The sequence below is a fragment of the Pseudophryne corroboree genome, chromosome 6 (genome assembly GCF_028390025.1).
Source record: "Pseudophryne corroboree isolate aPseCor3 chromosome 6, aPseCor3.hap2, whole genome shotgun sequence".
NCBI classification, from domain to species: Eukaryota; Metazoa; Chordata; class Amphibia; order Anura; family Myobatrachidae; genus Pseudophryne; species Pseudophryne corroboree.
In genome coordinates this window covers 203,936,066-203,959,066 of record NC_086449.1, presented here as the reverse complement: position 1 = coordinate 203,959,066, position 23,001 = coordinate 203,936,066, and the positions used below count along the sequence as shown (strand labels likewise).

Sequence of the window (23,001 nt, the reverse complement as noted above, 5' to 3'; positions counted from 1 at the left end):
AGTAGTAGCCACAGGCACCACAATAGGTTGGTTTATATGAAAGGATGAAACCACTTTCGGCAGAAATTGTGGGCGGGTCCGCAATTCTGCTCTATCCGCATGGAAAACCAGATAAGGGCTTTTATGCGACAAAGCCGCCAATTCTGACACACGCCTAGCCGAAGCCAAGGCTAGTAGCATGACCACCTTCCACGTGAGATATTTCAATTCCACCGTCTTGAGTGGTCCAAACCAGTGTGATTTCAGGAAACTCAACACCACGGTAAGATCCAAAGGTGCCACTGGTGGCACAAAAGGGGCTGAATATGCAGCACTCCCTTTACAAACGTCTGAACTTCAGGCAGAGAAGCCAGTTCTTTTTGAAAGAAAATGGATAGGGCCGAAATCTGGACCTTAATGGAACCCAATTTTAGGCCCAAAGTCACTCCCGCCTGTAGGAAGTGAAGGAAACGGCCCAGCTGGAATTCCTCCATAGGGGCATTCCTGGCCTCACACCAAGCAACCTATTTTCGCCATATACGGTGATAATGTTGAGCCGTCACGTCCTTCCTAGCCGTTATCAGCGTAGGAATGACCTCATCCGGAATGCCTTTTTCTGCTAGGATCCGGCGTTCAACCGCCATGCCGTCAAACGCAGCTGCGGTAAGTCTTGGAACAGACAGGGCCCCTGTTGCAACAAGTCCTGTCTTAGAGGCAGAGGCCACGGGTCCTCTGTGAGCATTTCTTGCAGATCTGGATACCAAGTCCTTCTTGGCCAATCCGGAACAATGAGTATTGTTCTCACTCCTCTTTTTCTTATGATTCTCAGCACCTTGGGTATGAGAGGAAGAGGAGGAAATACATAGACCGACTGGAACACCCACAGCGTCACCAGTGCGTCCACAGCTATAGCCTGAGGGTCTCTTGACCTGGCGCAATACTTCTGTAGCTTTTTGTTGAGGCGGGATGCCATCATGTCCACCTGTGGCAGTTCCCACCGACTTGCAACCTGCGTGAAGACTTCTTGATGAAGTCCCCATTCTCCCGGGTGGAGGTCGTGCCTGCTGAGGAAGTCTGCTTCCCAGTTGTCCACTCCCGGGATGAACACTGCTGACAGTGCGCTTACGTGATTCTCCGCCCAGCGAAGAATTCTGGTGGCTTCTACAATCGCCACTGCGGTGATGTTGTCTGACTGAATCAGAACCGGTTGGTCGCGAAGTAGGGACTCCTCTTGGCGTAGGGCGTTGTATATGGCCCTTAGTTCCAGGATGTTGATGTGGAGGCAAGTATCCTGACTTCACCACAGACCTTGGAAATTTCTTCCCTGTGTGACTGCCCCCCACCCCCGGAGGCTTGCATCCGTGGTCACCAGGACCCAGTCCTGAATGCCGAATCTGCGGCCCTCGAGGAGGTGAGCACTCTGCAGCCAGCACAGGAGAGACACCCTGGCCCTGGGGGATAGGGTGATTAACCGATGCATCTGAAGATGTGATCCGGACCATTTGTCCAGTAGATCCCATTGAAAGGTCCTCGCATGGAACCTGCCGAAGGGAATGGCCTCGTATGATGCCACCATCTTTCCCAGGACTCGCGTGCAGTGATGCACCGACACCTGTTTTGGTTTCAATAGGTTTCTGACCAGTGTCATGAGTTCCTGAGCCTTCTCCATCGGGAGATAAACCCTCTTCTGGTCTGTGTCCAGAATCATGCCCAGGAAAGGCAGACGAGTCGTAGGAATCAACTGCGACTTTGGAATATTTAGAATCCAGCCGTGTTGTCGTAACACTTCCAGATAGCGTGCTACGCCGATCAGCAACTGCTCTCTTGACCTCGCCTTTATGAGATCGTCCAATTAAGGGATAATTGTGACCCCTTGCTTCCGCAGGAGTACCATCATTTCCGCCATTACCTTGGTAAATATTCTCGGTGCCGTGGAGAGACCAAACGGCAATGTCTGAAATTGGTAATTACAATCCTGTACCACAAATCTGAGGTACGCCTGATGAGGTGGATAAATGGGGACATGAAGATATGCATCCTTTATGTCCAGAGACACCATAAAATCCCCCCTTTCCAGGCTTGCGATGACCGCTCTGAGCGATTCCATCTTGAACTTGAACCTTTTCAGGTATATGTTCAGGGATTTTAAATTCAATATGGGTCTGACCGAACCGTTTCGGTACCACAAACATGGTTGAATAATAACCCTTTCCTTGTTGAAGGAGGGTAACCTTGACCACCACCTGTTGAAGATACAATTTGTGAATTGCAGTTAACACTATTTCCCTCTTGTGGGGGGAAGCTGGCAGGGCCGATTTGAGGTATCGGTGAGGGAGCATCTCTTCGAATTCCAGCTTGTATCCCTGAGACACAATCTCTATTGCCCAGGGATCCAACTGGGAGTGAACCCACTTGTGGCTGAAATTTCGGAGACGCGGGCCTAGCTCCGCCTGTGGAGCCCCAGCGTCATGCGGTGGATTTTGTAGAGGCCGGGGAAGACTTCTGTTCCTGGGAACTAGCTGTGTTGTGCAGCTTCTTTCCTCTGCCCCTGCCAAGAAAGGACGCCCCTCGGACTTTCTTGCCTTTTTGTGATCGAAAGGACTGCATTTGGTAATACGGTGCTTTCTTAGGTTGTGAGGAAACATATGGCAAAAAATTTGACTTTCCAGCAGCAGCTGTGGAGACCAGGTCCGAGAGACCCTCCCCAAACAATTCCTCACCCTTGTAAGGTAAAACCTCCATGTGCCTTTTTGAGTCGGCATCACCTGTCCATTGCCGAGTCCACAGGACCCTTCTGGCAGAAATCGACATAGCATTTATTCTAGAGCCCAGTAGGCTAATGTCTCTTTGAGCATCTCTCATATATAGGACAGCGTCTTTTATATGCCCCAGGGTCATTAATATAGTATCCTTGTCTAAGGTATCAAGTTCCTCAGATAAGGTATCCGTCCATGCTGCTACAGCACTACACACCCAGGCCGACGCAATTGCCGGCCTTAGTAAGGTACCTGAATGTGTATAAATGGACTTCAGGGTACCCTCTTGCTTTCTATCCGCAGCATCTTTTAGGGTGGCCGTATCCTGTGACGGCAGGGCTACCCTCTTGGATAAGCGTGTCAAAGCTTTGTTCACCCTAGGGGAGGATTCCCAGCGTAACCTGTCCGTTGGCGGGAAAGGATACGCCATAAGCATCCGTTTGGAAATCCGGAGATTCCCAAGCCTTTTCACATAACTCATTTAGCTCGTGTGAAGGGGGGGAAGGTCACCATCTGCCTTTTTTCCCCATACATATGAACCCTCTTGTCAGGGACTGGGGTTTCCTCTGTGATGTGCAACACATCCTTAATTGCTATAATCCTATAACGGATGGATTTAGCCAATTTAGGCTGTAACTTTGCATCATCGTAATCGACACTGGAGTCAGAATCCATGTCGGTATCTGTGTCAACAATTTGGGATAGTGGGCGCTTCTGAGACCCTGACTGCCTCTGCGACATAGGATCAGGCACGGGCTGAAACCCTGACTGTCCTAAGGTTTCATCAGCTTTATCCAACCTTTTATGCAAGGAATTAACATTATCATTTAAAACCTTCCACATATCCATCCAATCAGGTGTCGGCGGAGACACCACATTCATTTGCTCACGCTCTGTTTCCACATAGCCTTCCTCAAACATGTCGACACAAGCGTACCGACACCACACACACAGGGAATGTTAACCCAGTAGTCGCTGTTATATTGAATTTTGCGCCAAATTATGTGCCCCCCCTCTCTTTTTACCCTCTTCTACCGTGTATCTGCAGGGGAGAGCCCGGGGAGCTTCCTCTCAGCGGAGCTGTGGAGAAAAAAATATGCTGGTGAGTGCTGAGGAAGAAGCCCCGCCCCCTCAGCGGCGGGCTTCTGTCCCGCTTTAATATACAATTTTTTGGCGGGGGCTCATACATATATACAGTGCCCAACTGTATATATGCAAAGTTTTGCCAAAGAGGTCCTAATTGCTGCCCAGGGTGCCCTCCGCCTCCCCCTGCACCCTTACAGTGACCGGAGAATGTGGGTGTGTGCGGGAGCAATGGCGCACAGCTGCAGTGCTGTGCGCTACCTCAGTGAAGACTGGAGTCTTCTGCCGCCGATTTCGAAGTCTTCTTGCTTCTTTCACCCGGCTTCTGTCTTCCGGCTCTGCGAGAGGGACGGCGGCGCGGCTCTGGGATCGGACGACGAGGGTGAGATCCTGTGTACGATCCCTCTGGAGCTAATCGTGTCCAGTAGCCTAAGAAGCAGAGAGTAGGGCCGCTTCTCTCCCCTCAGTCCCACGATGCAGGGAGTCTGTTGCCAGCAGAGCTCCCTGAAAATAAAAAAACCTAACAATACTTGCTTACAGCAAGCTTAGGAGAGCTCACTGAACAGCACCCAGCTCGTCCGGGCACAGATTCAAACTGAGGTCTGGAGGAGGGACATAGAAGGAGGAGCCAGAGCACACCAGAATCTAAATTCTTTCTTAAAGTGCCCATGTCTCCTGCAGAGCCCGTCTATTCCCCATGGTCCTTACGGAGTCCCCAGCATCCACTAGGACGTTAGAGAAATATAGGGGAGGTTATGCCATAGTAGAGCCGCTTATAAATGTTACTCTGCAGCTTCTTGTGCAGACAGAGGTGCTGCAACAGCAGTCTGGGCCAGAGATGGGTGCTGCAGCACCTGAGACACAAAAAAGGTGCTGCAGCAGCCGAGTCAGAGATAGGTGCTGCAGCACCTGGGGCAGAAAAAGGTGCTGCAGCAGCTGGAGCAGAGAGATGCTGCAATAGCAGGGGCAGAGAGTGGTGCTGCAGGACAGAAGTAACCCTGCTGCACAGCTACAAGCAGACAGTGAGACATAGAAAGAGGGTGGGCAGAGCTCCGGCATGTGTCGGCTGTCAGTGTCTCCTGCTGACTCCTCTGACCTACCCTGCTCCGCGGATGACAACCCCCCCCCCCCACCTAGCACTGTGAACATCATTTATACGTTCAAATACTCTTGAACCCATGAGAGAAGACAATCTGAGTAGTCATTGTACAAGTCTCTAGTCTAGAACTTCTCAATTTGATCCTTGAACTCTGCCTGCTCACATTAGGAGCTCCCTTTACATTTCAGTACTTCATGTGGTCTGCATTAAGAGCCATTAGAGTGTCACACATACTTCACATACTATAATTATACTATAATAAAGCTGCATGTGTCACTAGCATGATAAGTGTTCAGATAAGCACAGCTCCCCCTCCAGTATCAGTGCTGTGACACCACGGGCCATTAATCTGGCTGCAGCCTGTCAGACAAATCCCAAGGCATCAGCAGTTTGAATCTCAGGATCTTGGAAGCGGTCAGAGGGATAAGGCCAAGAAACATTAACAGACTTGTGATCACTTTAGAAACTATGAAGCTGAGCAAAGAGGAGGAAGGGAAGAATCACTGTACACGGTACTGGTGAACAGCAAAAGGGATGTAGCTGCAAAGTGTTATCCCCTTCCTTACTAGTACCACAAAAACACCCACAAGACAGTCACCCTCAGCAAACTGAATAAAATACAACTAAACACCACTGGATTCTAAAAGAAATTTCAGTCAACCCCTGTATGAGATGGAACTGCATATTTGTCTTCAGTAATCGCTACATTCCACAAGCGAACCAGGTTTCCAGACACATGCAGAAGGCAGACTAATTGGCCAAGTGGAAGAAACCTATGTATACTAGTCAGATTTACATCTGAACAAATCTTTGCAGAACTTGTACTAACTCTTAACACAAGTCCTTCCTGCATTTTAAACCTACAGAAGTCCACATTGCGTTAGAGATTGTGGGCACAAACATCCTATTGGTTGGTCAAGGACTGCTAGTTACATTTTCCATATATCTTCATGAATTTAACAATTCAGAGATCTTTTATTCTTTTCAGGCACGGTTGCAATTTTACGATGGAAAAAGAAGGACATCACACACACACACACACACACACATGCGGTGCAGATAAAGCACAATCATTAGTCACCCAATCTGCTTCAGACACAAATCTCCTGATATATCAGCTGCCAGGAAGTAGATTTAAGATTATGAAACCTTTCAAGCAGGACGGTAAACTGCTTAATGTATTTCTATGACATGAGTGCCAGCAAACACTTCATTCCCAGACAGCGAATATCTAGAAGTATTTTCCAAAGTAAAAGAAGGGAAAAAGAAAATAACTTTTGTTGTGCTGATTCACAGACTGTACTTCAGCTGTGAAATGTATTTCCTGTGTCATATCTTAAAGCTATTGAGCACAGTAACTGGGAAATCATCTCGGAAAATAAGGTTGTGCTGCATGAATATTTTCAAATTGTGCCCAGATCCAAAAGGTGGGGACACCAGGCAAATATGGCCTGTCTACCCTGCAAGACCTATTATCTGGTGCACAATTATGTAATGAATGTAGTTTTTAACCTACACGGACGGTCGAGTCACATTACTAGGACCACCAGCTAATAGACAGAGTAACCGCCGTGCAGCACGGACAGCAGCTAGACGGGCAGAATTGTGATTTTAGACACACGTCTGGTAGCCCCCATGTTAATTTTGACGGTGAACTGCTCCACTGTAGCGCATCGGTCAGCCCTCAAGCACCTTCGTAGCAAACATTTACCTCTCGCATCAATGGCATGTGGTGCTCTGCAGTTTCCACGTCGGTTATTTGCAATGGTGTCTTTTGTCCAGTCACTATACACCTTCACCACAGCAGCACACGAACAGTTCACAAGCTGCGCAGTTTCAGAAATACTGCCACACTTGGCCCGAAAGCAAATAATCATCCCTTTTCACAACGCTAATAAAGTGCGCCTTTTACTCATGACAGCAACAAGTGATGTCTGCAAATAGCCTATTGCACACCTTATATACCCACCATGCCAGTGCACGACAAGTGACTAACTTCATGGGCTATGTGCTGCCGATGTCAAAGGTAGGTGATCACAATAATGTGACTTGACAGTGTGTATGGCCCACTTCTGGAAAATACTTGCAGCCCTATATTATACTATTACTGGTAACACAATAACACAATGGACGAGACTCAAGTGTCTTCCCGCTGACAGCCATTAGATGGTGCAATTCAATTGTAGTTCAGTTGTGGGGCAATAGCTGCCAGGGTCTGCATTTCAGCTCACACCCCCAGGGGGTGGCAAGCTGAAATGCATTAAAAGTGACACATTTGGGTGCCCAAACAGTACTTTGGCTGCATTTAGCGGCTAAACCCAACTTCTATGGGCGCAATCAGACAATTGAATATCGCCCTCATGATCTCCAATTGAGTTTCACACACAATTACCCGTCTAACTAGTTGACTAAACTATCCACTAATTTACAGCATTAACTATACCATGTATAGGTGCGGATTAAATTCTGCAGGATGTCCGGTCGTATAGATGCGCACATTATAATATCACCCAACACTGATTATCTTACACGCCTCTAATTGGGGGGGCGGCATGCAGTCAATATACCGGATGTTGGGATCCCGACGTTAAGGAAACAGATGCCGGATCCAGATACCCGCCCAGTATTCCCATGCCACCAACTCAGTGGGAATAGAACCTGTGGCGAGGGGATGCGCTGAGTCAATTCCAGCAGGCGGGATGCTGCTGTCGGTATAGTGAAAGCCGGCATCCCTTCTGCCGCGATATTGTACGAGGAAGAAGAAAAAATAAAAATGGGAAAATTTGGTGAGCACAGTGTGCAATTCCAAAATGGACAGTGTGGCCACTGAATTGTATTAGCTCAAAATATTCTTTCAAAACAGTTATTTTAGTCATTTTACATAGACTAGCCTTACTGTATAGAATGTATACTAAATGCGCTTTAGTTTATAGAATCACATCCCCTTTTTATTGTGGAAATAGCTATGGTTGATAACCCATTGCTAATGCTCTGAACACCTGTGACATTTCGGCATGCGTCAGCTGATCAGTGCTTGCACTCAATCCAGGGTGGGAGGTAGGTTTATCCTCAGTCAAGGGGGACTTACAGGAACACATGACCGTTCTAGATTATAAAAACAAGCTTGTGAGTCTGCTTGGGTCCTGAAGTGTAAGGACTCCAAATCTATGAGACACACTAGGCGTTGTGCTCGGTGAGCGATATCCCCTCCCGGCCGCTGGACGGCAGGCATACACCGAGCAATATCGCTAGCGATATCAGTGACATCAAGCACTTCGGCTAGCTAAAGCATGTAGCTTTGGATGAGGAGTCAAAATGGAGCTGGATGCACGGCCGAGACCGAGGGACGTTAATGACTCGCGGAGCCAAGCATCGCTCGTTGTTGGCTGCATACACACAGGGCGATTTAGTGAACTATGGTGTCGATTCAATTCAGCAACTTATGAATAGTGCCGGGAATTCGCTCCCGACGCTATTCAATTTAGCTGCTAGTTACCCGCAATTGTCGGGAATTCTTCTCTCATCCCCGGGGGATGAGAGAAGAAACCCGACAAAAGTGCTGCCTCGCGGCCGGCGCGAGGCTGATTCGGTCGGGAATCAGCCTCGCGACGGGGAGTTAAGTCGGAGAATGCCCGTTCTCCCGAAAATTCAACCTGTTTAGTCGGCGAGAGCGGGCCATCGCCGACTTAACTGGAGCTGAATTGAATAGCGTCGGGAGCTAATTCCCGGCGCTATTCATAAGTTGCCGAATTGAATCGACCCCAATATCACTCAGGAGGCGGAACATTGGTGATACAGTTTACTATATCGCTAGGTGTATGCACATAGGAGCACAATGCAAACAAATGAGCGCAACGGAATATGCTGCGCTATATAAGAAACTGTAAATAAATAAGTAGATTTAAAAAAAAAAAAAAAAAAAAAAAAAAAAACACAACTATTCAAATATCAGTGCACATGGGACAGCTAGCAATAGTACTCAAACGTTTTCTGCTTCCAGTGGGGAAAGGGCCTAAAGCTGCATAGAAGCAAACAAGCTTCATTCTATACTGTCAAACCATGGATTACATGTAAAATCAAAGGGCGTACAAGAGCAATGAATAGGCCATCAAGAGGCTACTACCTTAAAAGAAATAAAATAAGCTACACTGCTTTACTAAATGTGAAGAACTCTGGGGAAATGAGAAATTCCTTTATGAAGAGAGCCAGCGTTTGCTCAGCTATGTAGTGCAGTAGTAGACGGACAGAGACAGGTGGTGCTCAGTCACTGTCATGATCTACAAATCTCTTTTCCTATATACTCATTTCATGCTAAATGGCCAGGGAAGGCTCACAGCCAGGGAGCTGCTCCATGGAAAAGAGCTTCTTTGTAAACACAAACTTGTATGTTTTAGCACAACTACTCAGATCCGCAGTCAAAGAAGACTTTCAGGAACACAAACTGACAGTTCCGCAATATAAATACAAGCTTGTGAGCCTGCTCTGTTTCTGAAGTGCAGGGACTCCAGATCGGCAATTTACAAAATTCAATGTTTTAACTACTTAGCAACATGGATTGTCCATAAGCAGCTTCCAAAGACAGGGCACTCAAGCAGCTGGGATCTTGTACACAAGTTTTATATACAATGGCAGGCTATACTCTTAAAACACACAAACACACACACACACTACACCAAAGAAAAACATATTACACATATACATACATAAACCAGCACTCACCCAAGTAAGCTCACTTATCCTCAACACTTCAATAAACAAATGATGGGGCTTTAGTTAGTGGATTGGCCAATGCACGGAAGCCTGCAAACCGATCGCCAAAGTAGCCCACCTTCATGCAGGTCCTACACTATCACAGGGTTTCAAAACCTGACTACTACCCTATAGGGTCGATTCAATTCACTGACAGTTGAATGGCGCTGGGAATTAGCTCCTGTCGCTATTCAATTCAGCTCAAGTTAAGTCGGCGAAGGCCCGTTCTCGCGGACTTAACAGGTTGAATTGTCGGGAGAACGGGCATTCTCAGACTTAACTCCCCGCTGCGATGCTGATTCCCGACAGAATCAGCCTTGCGCCGGCCGCACTTTTGTCGGATTTCCTCTCTCAGCCCCTGGGGTTGAGAGAAGAATTCCCAACAATTGAAGGTCACTTGTCACTGTATTGAATAGCACTGGGAGCTAATTCTCGGCGCTATTCAACAGTCAGTGAATCGACCCCTATGAGTGGTAATTGCAGTTGTGTACCCCGCTCTGGTCACTGCTTCCCATGCTCGAGTTCAAGACTATGCCTGTGCTGCACCCCTTCAGTGAAATGCACTCCCCCTCTCCATTAGACTCTCCCCTACCTTGCAAAGCTTCAAAACGGGCACTAAAAACCCACCTATCAAAGCGTACCCTTCCGATGCATAACCTAGTCCTGAGGCCGCTCCTCCATCCCCCTGCCTCATGCCTTGAACATCTCAACTTTGCTTACATACTGCCACCAGGCTACCTCCCGCTTCCCTGCACCTCATGTCATCTGTCTGTCGCCCCTTCCCACAACATTGTTAGCTCTTCAGAGCAGGGCCCTCTTTCCTCTAGTTATCTTAAAGGTAGGTACACACTGGTAGATATATATGCAGATTAATTGATCGGCACATATATCTATGGACAGATCAGGCAGTGTGCTGTGCATACACACTGCCCAATCCGTCGGGGACTGACGTCATGAACTGGGTGGCCGTGTACACACGCCCACCCAATTCAGCTGTCAATCACCGCCGGCCGCCGCAGCATGTGTCCGTATACACACAGCGACGCGCCAATATATCGGTAGATATATTGGCCGTCGGCTGTGCAGCAGGGCCGACGCGATACGTCTGAACAACGGAGTTCACAGACATATCGCCCACACACTGGCCGACGGACCGGCGATATATCAGCAGTTCAAGAGAACCGCCGATATACCGGCCAGTGTACCCACCTTAAGCCCTCTTCGACACATTTCACTCGCAGCTCTCTCCTACTCAGCGACCATCTTGACCCACATTTTCTCCTACTGGTAAAGGCTCATCTCAATCTATGGCCACCAGCCCCTAATAGTACGATAATCACTCACTTGCAATTCACATCTTAGCTGTATTATGTCTTGAGAATTTGTGGTGCTCCTTGTTACCTGTACTCTATTTTTGTTATTTACTGTAATGCTAAGTTTGTCTCCCTGTACTGTCCTTTGTACGGCGCTGCGAAACACTTGTGGCCTACTACTACTACTTCTTGCACCCCACCCTATGAGTGGTAAGTGCAGGGGTGTGTATGATGGCCTGCACCGGCGCTCAGGACGGAATATGTGGGCAGCTATGGCAGGTCATCAGGCCACGTTTACATTACAAAGTGCATAGGCAAGTCTTATACCAATATGTTCCTTGGATAGAAAGAGAGTCAGGAACATGATATATTAACCAAGCCTAAGTTACTTTCAGAGGAGATACAATGTTCATACGACTATCACTTACCTGGCACGCATACATTATATGAACTGGCTCCTTGTTACGCAGATCACCCAGACCGCATGATCTGCACAGCTACAGAGCTTAGAGTGTAATCTTGATCAATTAGAATGAACGCTTTATACACTGCTGGATTAAACTCTCCCTGAACAATGATGAAAGTAAAAAAAAAGCTCTACATTACTTATCAGTGTGCCAGCCAGTCAGCAGACTTGGCAACCAGCAGCCCAGGAATCCTTACATGGAGAAGGATTTGGGTAATACTTGGCATTGCCTGTTTCTCAGTAGTCTAAAACTTCATTATACTATAGCTAAGAATTCTGGAATATAGGGTTCAGAAAAAATAAGATTTTACTCACCGGTAAATCTATTTCTCGTAGTCCGTAGTGGATGCTGGGGACTCCGTAAGGACCATGGGGAATAGACGGCTCCGCAGGAGACTGGGCACATCTAAAGAAAGATTTAGGTCTATCTGGTGTGCACTGGCTCCTCCCCCTATGACCCTCCTCCAAGCCTCAGTTAGGAACTGTGCCCGGAAGAGTTGACACAATAAGGAAGGATATTTGAATCCCGGGTAAGACTCATACCAGCCACACCAATCACACCATATAACACGTGATAGGAACCCCGGTTAACAGTATGATAACAATTGGAGCCTCTGAAGAGATGGCTCACAACAAAACCCGATTTTTGTAACAATAACTATGTACAAGTATTGCAGACAATCCGCACTTGGGATGGGCGCCCAGCATCCACTACGGACTACGAGAAATAGATTTACCGGTGAGTAAAATCTTATTTTCTCTGACGTCCTAGTGGATGCTGGGGACTCCGTAAGGACCATGGGGATTATACCAAAGCTCCCAAACGGGCGGGAGAGTGCGGATGACTCTGCAGCACCGAATGAGAGAACTCCAGGTCCTCCTCAGCCAGGGTATCAAATTTATAGAATTTTGCAAACGTGTTTGCCCCTGACCAAGTAGCTGCTCGGCAAAGTTGTAAAGCCGAGACCCCTCAGGCAGCCGCCCAAGATGAGCCCACCTTCCTTGTGGAATGGGCTTTTATTGATTTAGGCTGCGGTAATCCTACCGCAGAATGCGCCAGCTGAATAGTGCTACAAATCCAGCGCGCAATAGACTGCTTAGAAGCAGGAGCACCCAGCTTGTTGGGTGCATACAGGATAAACAGCGAGTCAGTTTTTCTGACTCCAGCCGTCCTGGAAACATAAATTTTCAGGGCCCTGACTACTTTCAGGAACTTGGAATCCTCCAAGTCCCTAGTAGCCGCAGGCACCACAATAGGTTGGTTTAAGTGAAAAGCTGAGACCACCTTCGGGAGAAACTGAGGACAGTCCTCAATTCTGCCCTATCCATCTGGAAAATCAGATAAGGGCTTTTTCAAGACAAAGCAGCCAATTCTGAAACCCGCCTGGCCGAAGCCAGGGCCAACAGTACGACCACTTTCCACGTGAGATATTTCAATTCCACAGTCTTAAGTGGTTCGAACCAATGTGATTTCAGGAATGCCAAAACCACATTGAGATCCCAAGGTGCTACTGGGGGCACAAAAGGAGGCTGAATATGCAGAACTCCTTTGACAAAAGTCTGAACTTCAGGCAGTGAAGCCAGTTCTTTCTGGAAGAAAATCGAGAGCCGAAATCTGGACCTTGATAGACCCCAATTTGAGGCCCAACGTCACCCCTGCTTGCAGGAAGTGTAGGAATCGACCCAGTTGAAATTCCTCCTTCGGGGCCTTCATGGCCTCACACCAAGCAACATATTTCCGCCAAATGCGGTAATAATGTCTTGCGGTGACATCCTTCCTGGCTTTGATCAGGGTAGGGATGACTTCCTCCGGAATACCCTTTTCCTTTAGGATCCGGTGTTCAACCGCCATGCCGTCAAACGCAGCCACGGTAAGTCTTGGAACAGACAGGGTCCCTGCTGCAGCAGGTCTTGTCTGAGCGGCAGAGGCCAAGGGTCCTCTGCCAGCATCTCTTGAAGTTCCGGGTACCAAGCTCTTCTTGGCCAATCCGGAACCACGAGTATGGTTTTCACTCCTCGCATTCTTATTATTCTCAGTACCTTGGGTATGAGAGGTAGAGGAGGAAACACATAAACCGACTGGTACACCCACGGTGTCACTAGAGCGTCCACAGCGATCGCCTGAGGGTCCCTTGACCTGGCGCAATATCTTAACTTTTTGTTGAGGCGGGACGCCATCATGTCCACCCGTGGTCATTCCCAACGGTTTACCCGCATTTGGAAAACTTCTGGAAGAAGTCCCCATTCTCCCGGGTGTAGGTCGCCCATCGGAGAATCCTTGTGGCTTCTGCCATCGCCATCCTGCTTCTTGTGCCGCCCTGTCTGTTTACATGGGCGACCGCCGTGATATTGTCTGATTGGATCAGTACCGGCTGGTTCTGAAGCAGGGGCCTTGCTTGGCATAGGGCATTGTAAATGGCCCTTAGCTCCAGAATATTTATGTGAAGCGAAATCTCCTTGGAAATTTCTTCCCTGTGTGACTGCACCCCAGCCCCGAAGGCTGGCCTCCGTGGTCAACAGGACCCAGTCCTGTATTCCGAATCTGCGGCCCTCTAGTAGATGAGCCCTCTGCAGCCACCACAGCAGCGACAACCTGTTTCTTGCCGACAGGGTTATCCGCTGTTGTATCTGTAGATGGGACCCGGACCATTTGTCCCACAGGTCCCACTGGAACGTCCTTACGTGGAACCTTCCGAATGGAATTATGCTTCGTACGAAGCTACCATTTTTTCCAGGACTCGTGTGCTTCCACTGGAAGAAACACCCTTTTCTGGTCTGTGTCCAGAATAATTTCCAGGAACAGAAGACGTGTCGTCGGGACCAGCTGTGACTTTGGAATATTGATAATCCAGTCGTGCTGTTGTAGCACTTCCCGAGAGAGTGCTACCCCCACTACCAACTGTTCTTTGGACCTCGCCTTTATCAGGAGATCGTCCAAGTACGGGATAATAAAAACTTCCTCCTTGCGAAGGAGTATCATCATTTCGGCCATTACCTTGGTAAAGACCTTCGGTGCCGTGGACAACTCCAACGGCAGCGTCTGGAACTGATAGTGACAGTCCTGTACCACACATCTGAGGTACTCCTGGTGAGGAGGGTAAATGGGGACATGCAGGTACGCATCCTTGATGTCCAGGGAGACCCTGTAATCCCCCTCGTCCAGGCTCGTAATAACCGCCCTGAGCGATTCCATCTTGAACTTGAATCTTCTGATATAAAAGTTCAAGTATTTTAATTTTAAGATGGGTCTCACCGAATCCGTTCTGTTTCGGTACCACAACCATTGTGGAATAGTAACCCCTTCCTTGCTGAAGGAGGGGCACCTTGACAATCACTTGTTGTGATTATAGTGTTGAATAGCCACCAACACCGCCTCCCTGGCAGAGGGAGGTGCCGGTAAGGCAGATTTTAGGAAACGGCGGGGGGAAGAACGTCTCGAACTACAGCCTGTACCCCTGAGATACTATTTGAAGAACCCAGGGATCCATGTGAGAGCACACTGGGCGCTGAAATTTCTGAGACGGGCCCCCACCGTACCCGGGTCCGCCTGAGCAGCCCCAGCGTCATGCTGTGGACTTACCGGACGCAGGGAGGACTTCTGCTCTTGGGAACTAGCTGTGTGCTGCAGCTTTTTCCTCTACCTTTGCCTCTCGGCAGAAAGGATGAGCCTCTAGCCCTCTTGCTTTTCTGGGGCCGAAAGGACTGTACTTGATGATACGGTGCTTTCTTTTGTTGTGGGGTAGCCTGTGGCAAAAAAGTCGATTTCCCAGCAGTAGCTGTGGAAACGAGGTCTGAAAGACCATCCCCAAACAGTTTTACCCCCTTATAGGGCAAAACTTCCATGTGCCGATTCGAGTCAGCATCGCCTGACCATTGCCGAGTCCATAACCCCCGTCTGGCGGCAATGGACCTAGCGCTTATTTTTGATGCCAGCCGGCAAATATCCCTCTGTGCATCACGCATGTATAAGACCACGTCTTTTATATGCTCTATTGTCAGCAAAATATTGTCCCTATCCATAGTAATTTTCCGACAGGGAATCTGACCACGCAGCGGGAGCACTGCACATCCATGCCGAAGCAATGGCCGGTCGCAATATAATGCCCGAGTGCGTGACTATATCTTTTAGGGTAACCCCCTGCTTTTTATCAGCAGGTTCCTTCAGGGCGGCCGTATCCGGAGACGGTAGTGCCACCTTTTCTGATAAGCGTGTAAGCTTTCCCAACGTGACCTATCCTCTGGCGGGAAAGGGTACGCTGCCAATTACCATTTAGAAATTATCAATTTCTTACCGGGGGAAGACCACGCTTCCTCACACACCTCATTTTATTTTCTCAGATGCAGGAAAAACTACTGGTAGTTTTCTCTCACCAAACATAATACCCTCTTATGTGGTACCTGGGGTATTATCATAAATGTGTAATACATTTTTCATTGCCTCAATCATGTAACGGGTGGACCTCTTTGGAGGGTACACTAGTCTCATCGTCGTCGACACTGGAGTCGGTATCCGTGTCGACATCTGTTTCTGCCATCTGAGGTAGCGGGCGTTTTTAGAGCCCCCCATGACATTTGAGACACTGGAACAGGCACAAGCTGAGTAGCCGGCTGTTCTGTGTCGTCGACCTTTTGTGTAAGGAGTTGACACTTTTACGTAATCCTTCCATAAGTCCAACCACACCGGTGTCGATCCCGCAGGGGGTGACATCACATTTACAGGCATTCGCTCCGCCTCCACATCATTATCCTCCTCATACATGTCGACACAGCCGTACCGACACACAGCACACACACCGGGAATGCTCTGATAGAGGACAGGACCCCACAAAGCCCTTTGGGGAGACAGAGGGAGAGTATGCCAGCACACACCAGGGCGCTATATATCACATATAAGAGTGTTTTCCCTTATAGCTGCCTATATATATTGTATACTGCGCCTAAATTGTGCCCCCCCCTCTCTTTTTAACCCTTTCTGTAGTATTGACTGCAGGGGAGAGCCAGGGAGCTTCCCTCCAACGGAGCTGTGAGGGAAAAATGGCGCCAGTGTGCTAAAGGAGATAGCTCCGCCCCTTTTTCGCGGACTTTCTCCCGCATTTTTATGGATTCTGGCAGGGGTTAAAAAGCACCTATATAGCCTCTGGGGCTATATATGGTGCCAGTTTGCCAGCCAAGGTGTCAGTATTGCTGCTCAGGGCGCCCCCCCCAGCGCCCTGCACCCATCAGTGACCGAAGTGTGTGGTGTGCATGAGGAGCAATGGCGCACAGCTGCAGTGCTGTGCGCTACCTTGGAGAAGACAGAAGTCTTCAGCCGCCGATTTTCCGGACCACCTTCTTGCTTCTGGCTCTGTAAGGGGGACGGCGGCGCGGCTCCGGGAACTGACGACGAGGTCGGGTCCTGCGTTCGATCCCTCTGGAGCTAATGGTGTCCAGTAGCCTAAGAAGCCCAAGCTACCACCACTTAGGTAGGTTCGCTTCTTCTCCCCTTAGTCCCTCGATGCAGTGAGCCTGTTGCCAGCAGGTCTCACTGAAAATAAAAAACCTAACAAACACTTTCTTCCTAGGAGCTCAGGAGAGCCCCTAGTGTGCATCCAGCTCAGCCGGGCACAGAAAATAAGAATTTACTTACCGATAATTCTATTTCTCGTAGTCCGTAGTGGATGCTGGGGACTCCGTCAGGACCATGGGGATAGCGGCTCCGCAGGAGACAGGGCACAAAAGTAAAAGCTTTAGGATCAGGTGGTGTGCACTGGCTCCTTCCCCCATGACCCTCCTCCAAGCCTCAGTTAGGATACTGTGCCCGGACGAGCGTACACAATAAGGAAGGATTTTGAATCCCGGGTAAGACTCATACCAGCCACACCAATCACACTGTACAACCTGTGATCTGAACCCAGTTAACAGCATGATAACAGCGGAGCCTCTGAAAAGATGGCTCACAACAATAATAACCCGAATTTTGTAACAATAACTATGTACAAGTATTGCAGACAATCCGCACTTGGGATGGGCGCCCAGCATCCACTACGGACTACGAGAAATAGAATTATCAGTAAGTAAATTCTTATTTTCTCTGACGTCCTAAGTGGATGCTGGGGACTCCGTCAGGACCATGGGGATTATACCAAAGCTCCCAAACGGGCGGGAGAGTGCGGATGACTCTGCAGCACCGAGTGAGAGAACTCCAGGTCCTCCTCAGCCAGGGTGTGCCCCTGACCAAGTAGCAGCTCGGCAAAGTTGTAAAGCCGAGACCCCTCGGGCAGCCGCCCAAGATGAGCCCACTTCCTTGTGGAATGGGCATTTACATATTTTGGCTGTGGCAGGCCTGCCACAGAATGTGCAAGCTGAATTGTACTACACATCCAACTAGCAATCGTCTGCTTAGAAGCAAGAGCACCCAGTTTGTTGGGTGCATACAGGATAACAGCAAGTCAGTTTTCCTGACTCCAGCCGTCCTGGAAACCTATATTTTCAGGGCCCTGACAACATCTAGCAACTTGGAGTCCTCCAAGTCCCTAGTAGCCGCAGGTACCACAATAAGCTGGTTCAGGTGAAACGCTGACACCACCTTAGGGAGAAACTGGGGACGAGTCCGCAGCTCTGCCCTGTCCGAATGGACAATCAGATATGGGCTTTTGTGAGACAAAGCCGCCAATTCTGACACTCGCCTGGCCGAGGCCAGGGCCAACATCATGGTCACTTTCCATGTGAGATATTTCAAATCCACAGATTTGAGCGGTTTAAACCAATGTGATTTGAGGAATCCCAGAACTACGTTGAGATCCCACAGTGCCACTGGAGGCACAAAAGGGGGTTGTATATGCAGTACTCCCTTGACAAACAACAGGAACTGAAGCCAATTCTTTCTGGAAGAAAATCGACAGGGCCGAAATTTGAACCTTAATGGACCCCAATTTGAGGCCCATAGACACTCCTGTTTGCAGGAAATGCAGGAATCGACCGAGTTGAAATTTCTTCGTGGGGCCTTCCTGGCCTCTCACCACGCAACATATTTTCGCCACATGTGGTGATAATGTTGTGCGGTCACCTCCTTCCTGGCTTTGACCAGGGTAGGAATGACCTCTTCCGGAATGCCTTTTTCCCTTAGGATCCGGCGTTCAACCGCCATGCCGTCAAACGCAGCCGCGGTAAGTCTTGGAACAGACATGGTACTTGCTGAAGCAAGTCCCTTCTTAGCGGCAGAGGCCACGAGTCCTCTGTGAGCATCTCTTGAAGTTCCGGGTACCAAGTCCTTCTTGGCCAATCCGGAGCCACGAGTATAGTTCTTACTCCTCTACGTCTTATAATTCTCAGTACCTTAGGTATGAGAAGCAGAGGAGGGAACACATACACAGACTGGTACACCCACGGTGTTACCAGAACGTCCACAGCTATTGCCTGAGGGTCTCTTGACATGGCGCAATACCTGTCCAGTTTTTTGTTCAGGCGGGACGCCATCATGTCCACCTTTGGTCTTTCCCAACGGTTCACAATCATGTGGAAGACTTCCCGATGAAGTCCCCACTCTCCCGGGTGGAGGTCGTGCTGAGGAAGTCTGCTTCCCAGTTGTCCACTCCCGGAATGAACACTGCTGACAGTGCTATCACATGATTTTCCGCCCAGCGAAGAATCCTTGCAGTTTCTGCCATTGCCCTCCTGCTTCTTGTGCCGCCCTGTCTGTTTACGTGGGCGACTGCCGTGATGTTGTCCCACTGGATCAATACCGGCTGACCTTGAAGCAGAGGTCTTGCTAAGCTTAGAGCATTGTAAATTGTTCTTAGCTCCAGTATATTTATGTGGAGAGAAGTCTCCAGACTTGATCACACTCCCTGGAAATTTTTTCCTTGTGTGACTGCTCCCCAGCCTTTCAGGCTGGCATCCGTGGTCACCAGGACCCAGTCCTGAATGCCGAATCTGTGGCCCTTTAGTAGATGAGCACTCTGCAGCCACCACAGAAGAGACACCCTTGTCCTTGGAGACAGGGTTATCCGCTGATGCATCTGAAGATGCGATCCGGACCATTTGTCCAGCAGATCCCACTGAAAAGTTCTTGCGTGAAATCTGCCGAATGGAATCGCTTCGTAAGAAGCCACCATTTTTCCCAGGACCCTTGTGCAATGATGCACTGACACTTTTCCTGGTTTTAGGAGGTTCCTGACTAGCTCGGATAACTCCCTGGCTTTCTCCTCCGGGAGAAACACCTTTTTCTGGACTGTGTCCAGAATCATCCCTAGGAACAGCAGACGTGTCGTCGGAGACAGCAGCGATTTTGGAATATTTAGAATCCACCCGTGCTGTCGTAGAACTACTTGAGATAGTGCTACTCCGACCTCCAACTGTTCTCTGGACCTTGCCCTTATCAGGAGATCGTCCAAGTAAGGGATAATTAAGACGCCTTTTCTTTGAAGAAGAATCATCATTTCGGCCATTACCTTGGTAAAGACCCGGGGTGCCGTGGACAATCCAAACGGCAGCGTCTGAAACTGATAGTGACAGTTTTGTACCACGAACCTGAGGTACCCTTGGTGAGAAGGGCAAATTGGGACATGGAGGTAAGCATCCTTGATGTCCAGGGACACCATATAGTTCCCTTCTTCCTGGTTCGCTATCACTGCTCTGAGTGACTCCATCTTGATTTGAACCTTTGTATGTAAGTGTTCAAATATTTCAGATTTAGAATAGGTCTCACCGAGCCGTCTGGCTTCAGTACCACAATATAGTGTGGAATAATACCCCTTTCCTTGTTGTAGGAGGGGTACTTTGATTATCACCTGCTGGGAATACAGCTTGTGAATTGTTTCCAATACTGCCTCCCTGTCGGAGGGAGACGTTGGTAAAGCAGACATCAGGAACCTGCGAGGGGGAGACGTCTCGAATTCCCAATCTGTACCCCTGGGATACTACTTGTAGGATCCAGGGGTCCACTTGCGAGTGAGCCCACTGCGCGCTGAAACTCTTGAGACGACCCCCCACCGCACCAGAGTCCGCTTGTACGGCCCCAGCGTCATGCTGAGGACTCGGCAAAAGCGGTGGAGGGCTTCTGTTCCTGGGAATGGGCTGCCTGCTGCAGTCTTCTTCCCTTTCCTCTATCCCTGGGCAGATATGACTGGCCTTTTGCCTGCTTGCCCTTATGGGGACGAAAGGACTGAGGCTGAAAAGACGGTGTCTTTTTCTGCTGAGATGTGACTTGGGGTAAAAAAGGTGGATTTTCCAGCTGTTGCCGTGGCCACCAGGTCCGATGGACCGACCCCAAATAACTCCTCCCCTTTATACGGCTATACTTCCATGTGCCGTTTGGAATCTGCATCACCTGACCACTGTCGTGTCCATAAACATCTTCTGGCAGATATGGACATCGCACTTACTCTTGATGCCAGAGTGCAAATATCCCTCTGTGCATCTCGCATATATAGAAATGCATCCTTTAAATGCTCTATAGTCAATAAAATACTGTCCCTGTCAAGGGTATCAATATTTTCAGTCAGGGAATCCGACCAAGCCACCCCAGCGCTGCACATCCAGGCTGAGGCGATCGCTGGTCGCAGTATAACACCAGTATGTGTGTATATACTTTTTAGGATATTTTCCAGCCTCCTATCAGCTGGCTCCTTGAGGGCGGCCGTATCTGGAGACGGTAACGCCACTTGTTTTGATAAGCGTGTGAGCGCCTTATCCACCCTAAGGGGTGTTTCCCAACGCGCCCTAACTTCTGGCGGGAAAGGGTATAACGCCAATAATTTTCTATCGGGGGAAACCCACGCATCATCACACACTTCATTTCATTTATCTGATTCAGGAAAAACTACAGGTAGTTTTTTCACACCCCACATAATACCCTCTTTTGTGGTACTTGTAGTATCAGAAATATGTAACACCTCCTTCATTGCCCTTAACATGTAACGTGTGGCCCAAATGGAAAATACGTTTGTTTCTTCACCGTCGACACTGGAGTCAGTGTCCGTGTCTGTGTCGACCGACTGAGGTAAATGGGCGTTTTAAAGCCCCTGACGGTGTTTGAGACGCCTGGACAGGTACTAATTGGTTTGCCGGCCGTCTCATGTCGTCAACCGACCTTGCAGCGTGTTGACATTATCACGTAATTCCCTAAATAAGCCATCCATTCCGGTGTCGACTCCCTAGAGAGTGACATCACCATTACAGGCAATTGCTCCGCCTCCTCACCAACATCGTCCTCATACATATCGACACACACGTACCGACACACAGCACACACACAGGGAATGCTCTGATAGAGGACAGGACCCCACTAGCCCTTTGGGGAGACAGAGGGAGAGTTTGCCAGCACACACCAAAACGCTATATTATACAGGGACAACCTTATATAAGTGTTTTCCCTTATAGCATCTTAATATATAATAATATCGCCAAATAAGTGCCCCCCCTCTCTGTTTTAACCCTGTTTCTGTAGTGCAGGGGAGAGCCTGGGAGCCTTCCTAGCAGCGGAGCTGTGTAGGAAAATGGCGCTGTGTGCTGAGGAGAATAGGCCCCGCCCCCTTTTCGGCGGGCTTCTTCTCCCGTTTTTCTGACAACCTGGCAGGGGTTAAATACATCCATATAGCCCCAGGGGCTATATGTGATGTATTTTTAGCCAGCATAGGTACTTTCATTGCTGCCCAGGGCGCCCCCCCAAGCGCCCTGCACCCTCAGTGACCGTTGGTGTGAAGTGTGCTGAGAGCAATGGCGCACAGCTGCAGTGCTGTGCGCTACCTCATGAAGACTGAGAAGTCTTCAGCCGCCGATTTCTGGACCTCTTCTCTCTTCAGCATCTGCAAGGGGGTCGGCGGCGCGGCTCCGGTGACCCATCCAGGCTGTACCTGTGATCGTCCCTCTGGAGCTAGTGTCCAGTAGCCTAAGAAGCCAATCCATCCTGCACGCAGGCGAGTTCACTTCTTCTCCCCTAAGTCCCTCGTTGCAGTGAGCCTGTTGCCAGCAGGACTCACTGAAAATAAAAAACCTAACAAAACTTTTACTCTAAGCAGCTCTTTAGGAGAGCCACCTAGATTGCACCCTTCTCGGCCGGGCACAAAAACCTAACTGAGGCTTGGAGGAGGGTCATAGGGGGAGGAGCCAGTGCACACCAGATAGACCTAAATCTTTCTTTAGATGTGCCCAGTCTCCTGCGGAGCCGTCTATTCCCCATGGTCCTTACGGAGTCCCCAGCATCCACTAGGACGTCAGAGAAATAAATAAATACAAATGGGGAATTTTAAGGTCTATGTACCTATGTTAGGGCACCAAACAATGGACTTTGCGCACATTTCTTATCGCCACCTCAGAAGGCTGCAAGAAGAAATGGGTTCCACGTGGCACTCGCACCTGAATTGATCCATTAGGCGCCATCTAGTGGGAAAACAAATGAAATCACCTATCTACAGGCAGGCAGTTCAGTTATGCCCCTAATTGAGAGGTGAGCTGAAATGCCGGCGCCAGCAGCTGAATGCTCCTGAAGAAACAAACAATTGGATAGCGCCATTGGGCACCATCTATTGGCTACTGGCGAAGCTAACAATTGAATCTTGCCCGTATAATCCACACATA

The 23,001-nt window shown here is 49.0% G+C and overlaps 1 protein-coding gene across 1 annotated transcript in view; it reads right to left on the bottom strand.

The window, feature by feature from the left end:
- Positions 1–23,001, bottom strand: part of CHSY1 (chondroitin sulfate synthase 1) — an 86,762-nt gene that overhangs the window by 34,884 nt on the left and 28,877 nt on the right. The window lies entirely within an intron of this gene.